Source organism: Mesoplodon densirostris, chromosome 14 (genome assembly GCF_025265405.1).
Source record: "Mesoplodon densirostris isolate mMesDen1 chromosome 14, mMesDen1 primary haplotype, whole genome shotgun sequence".
NCBI lineage: Eukaryota > Metazoa > Chordata > Mammalia > Artiodactyla > Ziphiidae > Mesoplodon > Mesoplodon densirostris.
Window position 1 is genome coordinate 16,362,766 of NC_082674.1, and position 14,659 is coordinate 16,377,424.

Below are 14,659 nucleotides of genomic sequence, written 5' to 3' on the forward strand. Positions count from 1 at the left end.
ATATTTTTAATACGCATTCTTTTTTTTTTAACATCTGTATTAGAGTATAATTGCTTTACAATGGTGTGTTAGTTTCTGCTTTATAACAAAGTGAATCAGTTATACATATACATATGTCCCCATATCTTTTCCCTCTTGTGTCTCCTTCCCTATCCTGCCCTTCTAGCTGGTCACAAAGCACCGAACTGATCTCCCTGTGCTGTGGGGCTGCTTCCCACTAGCTATCTGTTTTTTTTTTTTTTTTTTTTTTTTTTTTGCGGTATGCGGGCCTCTCACTGTTGTGGCCTCCCCCGTTGCGGAGCACAGGCTCCGGACGCGCAGGCTCTGGACGCGCAGGCTCAGCGGCCATGGCTCACGGGCCCAGCCGCTCCGCGGCATATGGGATCCTCCCAGACCGGGGCACGAACCCGTATCCCCTGCATCGGCAGGCGGACTCTCAACCACTTGCGCCACCAGGGAGGCCCTAGCTATCTGTTTTACATTTGGTAGTGTACATATGTCCATGCCACTCTCTCACTTTGTCCCAGCTTACCCTTCCTCCTCACCGTATCCTCAAGTCCATTCTCTAGTAGGTCTGCATCTTTATTCCCATCTTGCCCCTAGGTTCTTCTGACTTTTTTTTTTCTCTTTTTAGATTCCATATATATGTGTTAGCATATGGTATTTCTTTTTCTCTTTCTGACTTACTTCACTCTGTATGACAGTCTCTGGATCCATCCACCTCACTACAAATAACTCAGTTTCATTCCTTTTTATGGCTGAGTAATATTCCATTGTATATATGTGCCACATCTTCTTTATCCATTCATCTGTTGATGGAGACTTAGGTTGCTTCCATGTCCTGGCTGTTGTAAATAGAGCTGCAGTGAACATTGTGGTACATGATTCTTTTTGAATTACAGTTTTCTCAGGATATATGCCCAGTAGTGGGATTGCTAGGTAGTATGGTAGTTCTATTTTTAGTTTTTTAAGGAACCTCCATACTGTTCTCCATAGTGGCTGTATCAATTTACATTCCCAGCAACAGTGCAAAAGGGTTCTCTTTTCTCCACACCCTCTCCAGCATTTATTGTTTGTAGACTTTTTGATGATGGCCATTCTGAATGGCGTGAGATGATATCTCATTGTAGTTTTGATTTGCATTTCTCTAATGATTAATGATGTTGAGCATTCTTTCATGTGTTTGTTGGCAATCTGTATATCTTCTTTGGAGAGATGTCTATTTAGGTCTTCTGCCCATTTTTGGATTGGGTTGTTTGTTCTTTTGAAATTGAGCTACATGAGTTACTTGTATGTTTTGGAGATTAATTCTTTGTCAGTTGCTTCATTTGCAAATATTTTCTCCCATTCTGGGGGTTGTCTTTTAGTCTTATTTATGGTTTCCTTTGCTGTGCAGAAGCTTTTAAGTTTCATTAGGTCCCATTTGTTTATTTTTGTTTTTATTTCCATTTCTCTAGGAGGTGGGTCAAAACGGATCTTGCTGTGATTTATGTCATAGAGTGTTCTGCCTATGTTTTCCTCTAAGAGTTTGATGGTGTCTGGCCTTACATTTAGGTCTTTAATCCATTTTGAGTTTATTTTTGTGTATGGTGTTAGGGAGTGTTCTAATTTCATTCTTTTACATGTAGCTGTCCAATTTTCCCAGCACCACTTATTGAAGAGGCTGTCTTTTCTCCACTGTATATTCTTGCCTCCTTTATCAAAGATAAGGTGACCATATGTGTGTGGGTTTATCTCTGGGCTTTCTATCCTGTTCCATTGATCTGTATTTCTGTTTTTGTGCCAGTACCATACTGTCTTGATTACTGTAGCTTTGTAGTATAGTCTGAAGTCAGGGAGCCTGATTCCTCCAGCTCCGTTTTTCTTTCTCAAGATTGCTTTGGCTATTCGGGGTCTTTTGTGTTTCCATACAAATTGTGAATTTTTTTGTTCTAGTTTTGTGAAAAATGCCAGTGGTAGTTTGATAGGGATTGCATTGAATCTGTAGATTGCTTTGGATAGTAGAGTCATTTTCACAGTTTTGATTCTTCCAATCCAAGAACATGGTATATCACTCCATCTATTTGTGTCATCTTTAATTTCTCTCATCAGTGTCTTATAATTTTCTGCATACAGGTATTTTGTCTCCTTAGGTAGGTTTATTCCTAGATATTCTATTCTTTTTGTTGCAATGGTAAATGGGAGTGTTTTCTTAATTTCACTTCCAGATTTTTCATCATTAGTGTATAGGAGTGTGAGAGATTTCTGTGCATTAATTTTATATCCTGCTACTTTACCAAATTCACTGATTAGCTCTAGTAGTTTTCTAGTCGCATCTTTAGGATTCTCTATGTATAGTATCATGTCATCTGCAAACAGTGACAGCTTTACTTCTTCTTTTCCAATTTGGATTCCTTTTATTTCTTTTTCTTCTCTGATTGCTGTGGCTATAACTTCCTAAACTATGTTGAATAATAGGGGTGAGAGTGGGCAACCTTGTCTTGTTCCTCCTGATCTTAGAGGAAATGGTTTCAGTTTTTCACCATTGAGGATGATGCTGGCTGTGGGTTTGTCATATATGGCCTTTATTATGTTGAGGAAAGTTCCCTCTATGCCTACTTTCTGGAGGGTTTTTATCATAAATGGGTGTTGAATTTTGTCAAAACCTTTCTCTGCCATCTATTGAGATGACCATATGGTTTTCCTCCTTCAGTTTGTTAATACGGTGTATCACGTTGATTGATTTGCGTATATTGAGGAATCCTTGCATTCTTGGGATAAACCCCACTTGATCATGGTGTATGATCCTTTTAATGTGCTGTTAGATTCTGTTTGCTAGTATTTTGTTGAGGAATTTTGCATCTATGTTCATCACTGATATTGGCGTGTAGTTTTCTTCTTTTGTGACATCTTTGTCTGGTTTTGGTATCAGGGTGTTGGTGGCCTCATAGAATGAGTTTGGGAGTGTTCCTCCCTCTGCTATATTTTGGAAGAGTTTGAGAAGGATAGGTGTTAGCTCTTCTCTAAATGTTTGATAGAATTCACCTGTGAAGCCACCTGGTCCTTGGCTTTTATTCGTTGGAAGATTTTTAATCACAGTCTCAATTTCAGTGCTTGTGATTGGTCTGTTTATATTTTCTGTTTCTTCTTGGTTCAGTCTAGGAAGGTTGTGCATTTCTAAGAATTTGTGTCTTTCTTCCAGGTTGTCCATTTTATTGGCATAGAGTTGCTTGTAGTAATCTCTCATGATCCTTTGTATTTCTGCAGTGTCAGTTGTTACTTCTCCTTTTTCATTTCTAATTCTACTGATTTGAGTCTTCTCCCCTTTTTTCTTGATGAGTCTGGGTAATGGTTTATCAGTTTTGTTTATCTTCTCAAAGAGCCAGCTTTTAGTTTTATTGATTTTTGCTATCGTTTTCTTCATTTCTTTTTCATTTATTTCTGATCTGATCTTTATGATTTCTTTCCTTCTGCTGACTTTGGGGTTTTTTGGTTCTTCTTTCTCTATTTGCTTTAGGTGTAAGGTGAGGTTGTTTATTTGAGATGTTTCTTGTTTCTTAATGTAGGCTTGTATAGCTGTAAACTTCCCTCTTAGAACTGCTTTGTTGCACCCCATTGGTTTTGCGTCATTGTGTTTTCATTGTCATTTGTTTCTAGGTATTTTTTGATTTCCTGTTTGATTTTTTCAGTGATCTCTTGGTTATTAAGTAGTGTGTTTTTTAGCCTCCATGTGTTTCTGTTTCTTACAGATTTTTTCCTGTAATTGATATCTAGTCTCATAGCGTTGTGGTCGGAAAAGATACTTGATATGATTTCAATTTTCTTAAATTTACCAAGGCTTGATTTGTGACCCAAGATATGATCTATCCTGGAGAACGTTCCATGAGCACTTGAGAAAAATGTGTATTCTGTTGTTTTTGGATGGAATGTCCTATAAATATCAATTAAGTCCATCTTGTTTTTTTTTTTTTTTTTCTTTTTGCGGTATGTGGGCCTCTCACTGTTGTGGCCTCTCCCGTCGCGGAGCACAGGCTCCGGACGCGCAGGCCCAGCGGCCATGGCTCACGGGCCCAGCCGCTCCGCGGCACATGGGATCCTCCCAGACCGGGGCACGAACCCGCATCCCCTGCATCGGCAGGCGGACTCTCAACCACTGCGCCACCAGGGAGGCCCAAGTCCATCTTGCTTAATGTATCATTTACAGCTTGTGTTTCCTTATTTATTTTCATTTTGGATGATCTGTCCATTGGTGAAAGTGGGATGTTAAAGTCACCTACTATGATTGTGTTAGTTTTGATTTCCCCTTTTATGGCTGTTAGTATTTTCCTTATGTATTGAGGTGCTCCTATGTTGGGTACATAAATATTTACAGTTGTTATATCTTCTTCTTGGATTGGTCCCTTGATCATTATGTAGTGTCCTTCTTTGTCTCTTGTAATAGTCTTTGTTTTAAACTCTATTTTGTCTGATATGAGAATTGCTACTCCAGCTTTGTTTTGATTACCATTTGCATCGAATACCGTTTTCCATCCCCTGACTTTCAGTCTGTATGTGTCCCTAGGTCTGAAGTGGGTCTCTTGTAGACAGCATATATACGGGTCTTGTTTTTGTATCCATTCAGCCAGTCTTATGTCTTTTGGTTGGAGCATTTAATACATTGGCATTTAAGGTAATTATCGATATGTGTGTTCCTATTACCATTTTCTTAATGGTTTTGGGTTTGTTATTGTAGGTCTTTTCTTTCTCTTGTGTTTCCTGCCTTTGGTGGTGCTGAATTCTCTTAGTTTTTGCTTGTCTGTAAAGCTTTTAATTTCTCCATCAAATCTGAATGAGATCCTTGCTGGGTAGAGTAATCTTGGTTGTAGGTTTTTCTCCTTCATCACTTTAAATATGTCCTGCCACTCCCTTCTGGCTTGCAGAGTTTCTGCTGAAACATCAGCTGCTAACCTTATGGGGATTCCCTTATGTGTTATTTGTTGTTTTTCCGTTGCTGCTTTTAATATTCGTTCTTTGTATTTAATTTTGGATAGTTTGATTAATATGTGTCCTGGCGTGTTTCTCCATGGATTTATCCTGTATGGGACTCTGTGCTTCCTGGACTTGATTAACTATTTCCTTTCCCATATTAGGGAAGTTTTCAACTATAATTTCTTTAAATATTTTCTCAGTCCCTTTCTTTTTCTCTTCTTCTCTGGGACCCCTGTAATTCACATGTTGGTTCCTTTAATGTTGTCCCAGAGGTATCTGAGACCATCCTCAATTCTTTTCATTCTTTTTTCTTTATTCTGCTCTGCAGTAGTTATTTCCACTATTTTATCTTTCAGGTCACTTATCCGTTCTTCTGCCTCAGTTATTCTGCTATTGATCCCTTCTAGAGAATTTTTAATTTCATTTATTGTGTTGTTCATCATTGTTTGTCTGCTCTTTATTCTAGGTCCTTGTTAAATGTTTCTTGTATTTTCTCCATTCTATTTCCAAGATTTTGGATCATCTGTACTATCATTATTCTGAATTCTTTTTCCTGTAGACTGCCTATTTCCTTTTCATTTGTTAGGTCTGGTGGGTTTCTGCCTTGCTTCTTCATCTGCTGTGTGTTTCTCTGTCTTCTCATTTTGCTTAACTTACTGTGTTTGGGGTCTCCTTTCTGCAGGCTGCAGGTTCGTAGTTCCCATTGTTTTTGGTGTCTGTCCCCAGTGGCTAAGGTTGGTTCAGTGGGTTGTGTAGGCTTCCTGGTGGAGGGAACTGGTGCCTGTGTTCTGGTGGATGAGGCTGGATCTTGTCTTTCTGGTGGGCAGGTCCACGTCTGGTGGTGTGTTTTGGGGTGTCTGTGGCCTTATGATTTTAGGCAGCCTCTGTGCTAATGGGTGGAGTTGTGTTCCTGTCTTGCTAGTTGTTTGGCATAGGTTTTCCTGCCCTGTAGCTTGCTGGTCGTTGAGTGGAGCTGGGTTTTGGTGTTGAGATGGAGATCTCTGGGAGATTTTCGCCGTTTGATATTACATGGAGCTGGGAGGTCTCTTGTGGACCAGTGTCCTGAACTTGGCTCTCCCACCTCAGTGACACAGCCCTGATGCCTGGCTGGAGCACCAAGAGCCTGTCCTCCACATGGCTCAGAATAAAGGGAGAAAAGAGAGAAAGAGAGAAAGCGAGAGAGAGAGAGAGAGAGGGAGGGAGGAAGGAAGGAAGGAAGGAAGAAAGAGAAAGAAAGGAAGGAAGGAAGGAAGGAAGAAGATACCATAAAATAAAGTAAAATAAAATAAAGTTATTAAAATAAAAAATAATTATTAAGAAAAGAATTTTTTTTAAGTAAAAAAAAAAACTGAACAGCCTGAACCCTAGGACAAATGGTAAAAGAAAGCTATACAGACAAAAGGGAAAAAAATATATATATATATATTGTTGTTCCCAAAGTCCACCTCCTCAATTTGGGATGATTCATTGTCTATTCAGGTTGTCCACAGATGCAGGGTACATCAACTTGATTGTGGAGATTTAATCTGATGCTCCTGGGGCTGCTGGCAGAGATTTCCCTTTCTCTTCTTTTTTCACGCAGCTCCTGGGGTTCAGCTTTGGATTTGGACCCGCCTCTGCTTGTTGGTCGCTGGAGGGCGTCTGTTCTTCGGTCAGACAGGACGGGGTTAAAGGAGCAGCTGATTTGGGGGCTCAGGCTCACTCAGGCCAGGGGAGGGAGGGGTACGGATGTGGGGCGAGCCTTCGGTGGCAGAGGCAGGCGTGACGTTGCACCAGCCTGAGGCGCGCCGTGTGTTCTCCCGGGGAAACTGTCCCTGGATCCCTGGACCCTGGCAGTGGCGGCCTGCACAGGCTCCTGGGAGGGGAGGTGTGCATAGTGACCTGTGCTTGCTCATAGGCTTGCTCACAGGCTTGCTCACAGGCAGCAGCAGCCCCAGCGTCCCATGCCCGTCTCTGTGGTCCGCGCTAATCACTGTGGCTCGTGCCGTATCTGGAGCTCCTTTAAGTGGCGCTCTTAATCCCCTCTCCTCGTGCACCAGGAAACAGAGGGAAGAGAAAATCTCTTGCCTCTTCTGCAGCTCCAGACTTTCTCCCGGACTCCCTCCCTCCCGACTAGCTGTGGCGCATTAGTCCCTTAAGGCTGTGTTCACACCGCCAACCCCAGTCCTCTCCCTGCGATCTGACCGAAGCCCGAGCCTCAGCTCCCAGCCCCGCCCGCGGGTGAGCAGACAAGCCTCTCGGGCTGGTGAGTGCCAGTCGGCACCGATCCTCTGTGCGGGAATCTCTCCGCTTTGCCCTCCGCACCCCTGTTGCGGTGCTCTCCTCCGTGGCTCTGAAGCTTCCCCCTCCGCCACCCGCAGTCTCCGCCCGCGAAGGGGCTTCTAGTGTGTGGAAACCTTTCCTCCTTCAAGGCTCCCTCCCACTGGTACAGGTCCCGTCCCTATTCTTTTGTTTCTGTTTTTTCTTTTTTGTTTTCTTTTGCCCTACCCAGGTACGTGGGGAGTTTCTTGCCTTTTGGGAGGTCTGAGGTCTTCTGCCAGCGTTCAGTAGGTGTGCTGTAGGAGTTGTTTCCTAGACTTTATTTCTTTAAGAGCAGATTTAAGTTCACGATGAAATTGAGAGGAAGGTACAGAGACTTCTCCTATACCCCTTGCCCCCACTCATGCATGAATTCCTCCATCATCAACATCTCCTACCAGAGTGGTACATTTGTTACAATTGATGAACCTGCTATGACACATCAGAATTACCCAAAGTCTATAGTTGACATTAGGGTTCACCCTTGGTATTGTACATTCTATGGGTTTGGACAAATGTATAATGGCATGTCCCCATCATTCTACATTGAACATGTAGATGCTCTGTATCTACTACTCTCAGATATAGAGTAGTATCACTGTATCTAAGGAATTGTTTCCTACCCTGGCATTATGACTATATTTTTTTTTACTATATTTTCTTCAGTAAGTTTTCCATTTCAAGTTATTTATTGTGTATGTGGTGAGGGTAGAGTCAAGGCTCCTATTTGTTCCAAATGAATATGCAATTTTTTCAGCACCTTTTCAGGAAATGATTGTCCTTTCAGATTGAATTACCTTGGTACCTTTGGCAAAAAGCAATTGAGCATATATGTGTGACTGTATGTCTGGACTCTGTATTCTGTTCTAAGATCTGTATGTCCATCCTTATGCCACTATGACAGTATCTCAATTCTTATAATTTTGTGATGTCTTGATACAAGGTTGTGTCGTCTTCCAACTTTGTTCTTTGGAAAAATTGTTCTGGTTATTCTGTGTTCTTTGTATTTTGATGTAAATTTAAGAATCAGCTTGTCAATTTCTGTTCCCACCCAAAATCTGAAACCAGCTTTCTCATATAATTTGTCTTCTATTTGATTATGGTGAGAGCAAAAGGTCTGTGCCACTCCCAGAATGAAGGTGTGATGGTTAAATTTTATGTGTCAATTTTGATAGGCTGTGGAGCCCAGTTGTTCAGTTTAATAAGTTTAGATGTTGCTCTGAAGGTATTAGGTAGATGTGCCCAACACCTACAATCAATGGACTTGAAGTAAAGGAGATTGCCCTCAATGATGTGGGTGAGCCTTATTCAATTAATCGAAGGCCTTAAAAGCAAAAACTAAAATTTCTCAAAGAAGAAATTCTGCCTCAAGACTGTAACATGGAAATCCTGTCTGAATTTCTACCCTCACAGTCCTACAGATATCAGACTTCAGAACTGTAACTGATACAAAAGGGTAAAAATTCTCATTTTCAAGTTATTTACATCTCATAGTAAATTTTTCCATTGACTTACTATTAAGTGTGGCATAAATCTGAGAGAAGGAGAAATATAAGCTCTTATAAAGAAGAAAAGTAAGAAAACATCATGGAAACTTCCCAGGAAGGACAGTTTTTCAGTATAGAAAGCTATGGCTAGAATGACTGAAAATACAGCCTCTTGGTAGTCTGCATTTTACTAAGTATTTCCATATAACTAACCATTCTTTCTTTTCATGCATCCTTGCCACCTCTGTGAGAGGCCCTGCTGCTTGAAATTCATGGTTTGTGAGACAGTCACAAAAACAGGAGCATGAAATTGAGTGCCATGACACGGCTAAGTAAAGGTTACCGTGGGAATACTTAAGAGGCATGGATTGTCCTTTAATTAACCACGTGAAGTGTGCTATTAGTGGTAGGAGATATTCAGGAGAGTAAGGACCTGAGAAGATGGTGGGAAGCCTCAGCTATCCCCCTGACTCCTTATAGGGTCAGGCCTTGTATATGCCACACCGCTTTCTGAAGGATGAGCCATGTGTCAGGGGAGCCCTCAACTTCCTCACTTCTCAAGTGCAGAATCTTCTCGACTGTGTAGAGTCTCACAGTGAAAGGTCCCAAGGGATTTATTCCCTTTGGAGAAATACCCATTGCTTATGTGTGGACATGCAAAAAAGACATGCCTACATACACACAAATATTTTACATAGCAGGGATGAACTGCCACAATGAGGAAACTCTACAGAGAAAAATCTCATGATTAGGATCTCAACATCTGTATCTTCCCCTGACAGCCATTCCCCATGGGTGAACACCTAGGCTTTGGAGTCTGCATCCCTGTGTTTTAGGGATGCAGTGTGTGCTCTGAGATCCTTGCTGGTGCATGAAACCTTCTTCACAAGAGAAAGTGAAAACTCAAACCAGATGTTATGTTCCTAAATTCTTGGATCAGTTTCAATCTTGCCTGTCAGTCCTGATGTAAAGGTGATACCTAACCTCAACAAGAATTTTACAAGCAAGAAGTGGACTTTCGTTGGTTCTCTAGTGGCACCGTTACTGAATTTCTCATATTTTTAATTAGTGAGAAATAGCAGTGAGGAATATGTAGGATACCTATTACTTCCAGGCTCAGAAGTGTGAAAGTTATGAGAAAGTAAATTGTCATGTAAGCAGGCTGCAGGGGAACAATGTTCCCTTCCAGGGTAAGACAGAACAAGGAGGCATAGGGTTTGGTCATAAATGTACACCCATGAGACCATCAGTCCAATCTGTGCTGATCTCCAGACTCATCAAGTTGTATACATTAAATATATGCAGCTTTTTGCATGATAATCATACCTCAATAGAGTGGTTTAAAAACGTAAAAAAGAGGACATAGGGATGTTCACTGAAAAGGTTGAAGATACCAGAAATTTGATGATAGACCACGAGTTACAGAGGGCCCGGTGTAAGGGAGTTGAGGAGGAGTAGAAAATGGGGTCAGATTAGAGGATTTGAAGAGCCACCGAGAGGTAAGGAATGACATGGAGATTTTGGCCATTTACTCAGCTGCTCAGGCCAAGCCTTTGAAACATCCTGATCACCAGCAAATACTGTTGGTTGTAACTTTAACATGGATACCAAGTCTCACTTCTTACTTCTACGGCTACCATCTTACTCTTAGCTGATTTTTCTCCTTGGCTAGACTTCTAACTGGCCTCCCTTTCTCCACTCTGCTTCCCTCCTTCCACACAGCAGCCAGAGTAGTTTTTTAAGAAACATAATCAGATCATGTCGTTCTCTTGCTCAAAAGCCTCCAGGGTATTCTCATCACTTTCAAATCCTTACCAAGACTTATACAGACCTATGTACTCTGGTCCATAACAGATCTCTAGCCTCATTTCCTGCCATTCTATTCACTTTACACTGCCAGCAACCACACCAGGTGCTGCACATGCTCCTCTCTTGGGCCTTTGTCCTTACTGTTCCCTCTACCTGGAATGTTCTTCCTCCAAATATTCATGTGGCTCACTCTCTCATTTCATTAAATTTGTTTAAATGCTATGTTATCTGAGGGCCTGTCCAGGACTACCTTGTCCAAAATAGCACCTTCTTTCCATTTTCTATCTCTTTATCCTGCTTGTTCCTCATAGCACTTAACACAGTATAATACTATATTGTGTATTTGCCTGTATAGTACCTATTACCCTGACTCTCCTCCTACCTCATGGAAGTTCTGTGCCAAGTTTGGTCATTGCTGAATTCTCTTGCAATAACTATTTCTTGAGTAAATGAATGAATGGTTGTATCTATATTTAGTAGTGTTTCTCAACATTTATACTTTAATTCCATTTGACTCTTGTCTCATGTCAGGGAGCTCTTACATGGAGTCCTGTTATTTCTTTGCTTGAGAGACTGTTTCCTCCCTTATTTTTTTGACTGAGATTCAGTTTCATCTATGATCTGACATCATCCTGTATATTAATTTTTACCTTCCATTACTCCCCAACCAGAAGCCACTTCTCACATATTTGCCTTATTTATTTTTGCTGCTAGAACTTTGCATGTCTGTGTCCTACTTATCCTTTCCTAAAGCTATGCAGAGCTTGAAGACTGTGCCATAAAACTTGTCACTTGGTCATATACTTTCCCCTGTTTGTTGCAGATAAAAAACTGGCAATGGAGAGATTATTGGATACTTCAGCAGAATCTTAAAGTGAGAAATTTTTACAAGTCTCTCAATTCTAGTGCCCAAGACTTGTCTCTCCAGTAGGATTTTTAACTACATAGGGTACAGATTTTTATGTGGTAGGTTTCAATTTATATTTTAGAGACTTTCATTTTTCTCAATATCTGGATGCTTATTAGACAGGAGAGGAATAAAAGGATTGCAGGGTGGGTCTCACTTTGGACCATATAGAAATGCCCAAAACCCCAACATTGTTCCCCTAGATATTGGCAACATTTCCTATAAGCCTCATTTTTTTCTAGAAAGACTGAGCAGATCAGTCAGATCACACACTAACTTTTGCCTCCTGTAAATCTGCAAGAACTCTATAATATTAACTATCATCACCATTACTAAGATCCTCTGTACTTGAAAGTGTAGATCCCATCATTACCCCACTTTGGTGGGGAAGAAGTCTATCTACTATGGGGATCACAAATATTTTAATTATTAGACGGTTTGTCTTCAACCAGATGTCATATTTTAACAAAGCTGTCATCCAATAACTTGAAACAAATGTCAATGCAGAATTAATTTATTTTATAATATTCAATCTTTGGTGTCAAATGAATATAATAATTTAGTGATAATAGTAATTAGACTCTATTGTAATTAGCTTTAAAACGAAGAATACACTCAGAGCTGTATAAAGTAATTTTGGGAGTTGCTTTTTGATTTATGTATGCTCTACAGTAGAAGACTACTGCAAAATGTCAGTTTTGGCCAAAATAGTCCATAAATTTAATGCTGATTCAATCCAAATTGCAAATTTAAAAATATTGACCAATTGATTCATGCTTTCATCTGGAAGAAAAAAAGTAAATAATGATGGTCAGGAAATTGGGCGGAAGAGACTGGGGGGATATGCCCTACTATTAATAGATATCAAAGTATGCTGTGAGGTAAATGTAATGGGAATAATGTGGTACTGGCAAGGAAATAGGTAGATAAATGGAAGAGAAGAGAAAATTCATAAGCAGAGTCTAGTTTATGTTAGAATTTTATGTATGATGAAGTCAGCACTTCTAATCAGTGGAGAAAATCTTGATTATTCAGTCAAAGATCCTGGAGCAACTGGCCTGTATTAGCAAGAAATTTAAGTTGGATCTCTATCTTACATTTTACACATAAGAAAGCCCAGCTGAATTAAAGATTAAATATATATTTTTAATATAATATATTATTAAGAGAAAATTTCCTTCTAGTCAGTGGAAAAGGCACCAGGGCCAGAAACTACAAAGGAAAAGAACACAAATTTGACTTCATGAGGTTTAGAATTTCTGTCTGACACATTGTAACATTCATTCATTCAATCAACCAATATTTGCTACATGCAAGGAATGAGTGGGAACACCATAGAGTTAATATGGCATGCAATGAGTTAGTATTTTAAATGTGTAAAGAATTCTTACAAATCAATAGAAAGAAGATAACAATTTGAGAAAAAATGGGCAAAGTACATGTAAACATAATTTACTATAGTAAATAAGCAAATGAAAAAATAAAAAGCTCCATAATCAAAGATGTACTTTAAAACAACAATGAGATATAGCTTTTTTCTTTCATATTAATAAAGATTTAAAGGATTGATAATATCCACTATTGGTAAGGTTATAAGCAAGTAGGCATCTCAGCTTTTCTTGTGAAAACATAAATTGTACAGTTTTTGGAGGGCAATTTGACACTGCAATAATATTTAAAATGTCCATAACTTTTTACGTAACAATCTATTTCTACAAATGAATCCTAAAGAAATAACTGCACAAGTATGCAGAGATTTATGCAAAAGACTTCATTTGCAGCAATACTTATACTAATTGAAAGTGAAAATTACCTAAACATCTATCCATAGGGATTGGTTAAATGAATTGTGTTATATCTATACAATGAAATTCTGTGAAACTGTCCCAAAATAAGTTAATTATTTGTGTAACTACATGGAAACATGCCTGTAATATATTGTTATATTAAGAAGGTCTGTTTTATAGAATGTAGAGAATGACTCCATTTGTAAAGTATATATGTATAGGTATTAAAAATATATAGGTACATAGTAATGCATAGAAGTAGCATAAAAGTGTTAATGATCATTATATCTGAGGTATGGGATTTCTGGGGATTTGTATTTCCTTCTCTCTATATATCAGTATCCTTTGGACTTATTAAAATAAAAAATATCCATTGCTTTAGTTAAAAAAGGGGGGTATATTCTCATTTGAAAAAATAATCCATAAAAATTATTTTAAGGTTACATTCCTCTTCTGCATATATTTGTCATGAAGATTTATAGAATCTTAGTGCAGCTTGTTGCATTGAGAAATTTGCTTTGTCGGTTCTCAGCAATCATTTTGGTGAGCATTTCTTTAGGGCCAGATATGGAGAGTCACAAAGATGACTAGGACATGATGTCTTAACCTGAAGAGCTTGACATCTTCCTTATATGTGGTCAGTTTGATTTAGTAAGATGAGCTTTTAGCTGGAAGAGGCTGGTCAGTTCACCAGCAATAGCACCTATGGAGTCAGTGTATTTGAGGCATCCTAAAGGTTCATAATAACAAGATTCACAACAGTGGCTCATGAGTTCAGCCTACTGCCTATCTTTGGCCACCCTGGTTTAGACACATGCCCTTCTTTCACAGAGTGGACTAGAGTCAGGTGGCATTTCCCTGAACACACTGATCGCCTAGTGGCCCTTTTTGGTATGTATGTTCAGATGAGCCCTTAAATTCCCACTTTTGGTATCACCTCATTTTTTGGCTCCCCTGTCCTTTAAAAAAAATTAAAAGTTGCTTTAAAAACCCTGGAAAGTGACAGACCTATTCTTTTGGCCCATAGGAAAGTGGAAAATTTACCTGAGCAGCAGTTTCTTACAGGGATAGGCTAGCTTTGCTCCTGAGTAGATTGACAGAATTCTGGTTCTCGAACCCATGCTACCAACCCCACTTGTGATTCCCTCGGGTTCAGAAACTCTCCTGGCTTCTTCCTTTATTGGATACTGTAAAGTTCATGTGGCTTCCTGTGATAAGTAGAGTCTTTCATGCCAGTTTGCTGTGGTCTAAGATAGAGCCCTGACACTACTTGTTAAAACTCACTTAAGTGAGAATACAAATGTGTCAACTTAGACACGATTACGCACGGGCTCTGTTCTTTTGCGTCTCCCTATAAGGAGAAAGTAGGGAGTAAGCTATTCACACAGATAACCAAGTGTGTGGTACAGAATGTGAAGAGCAAG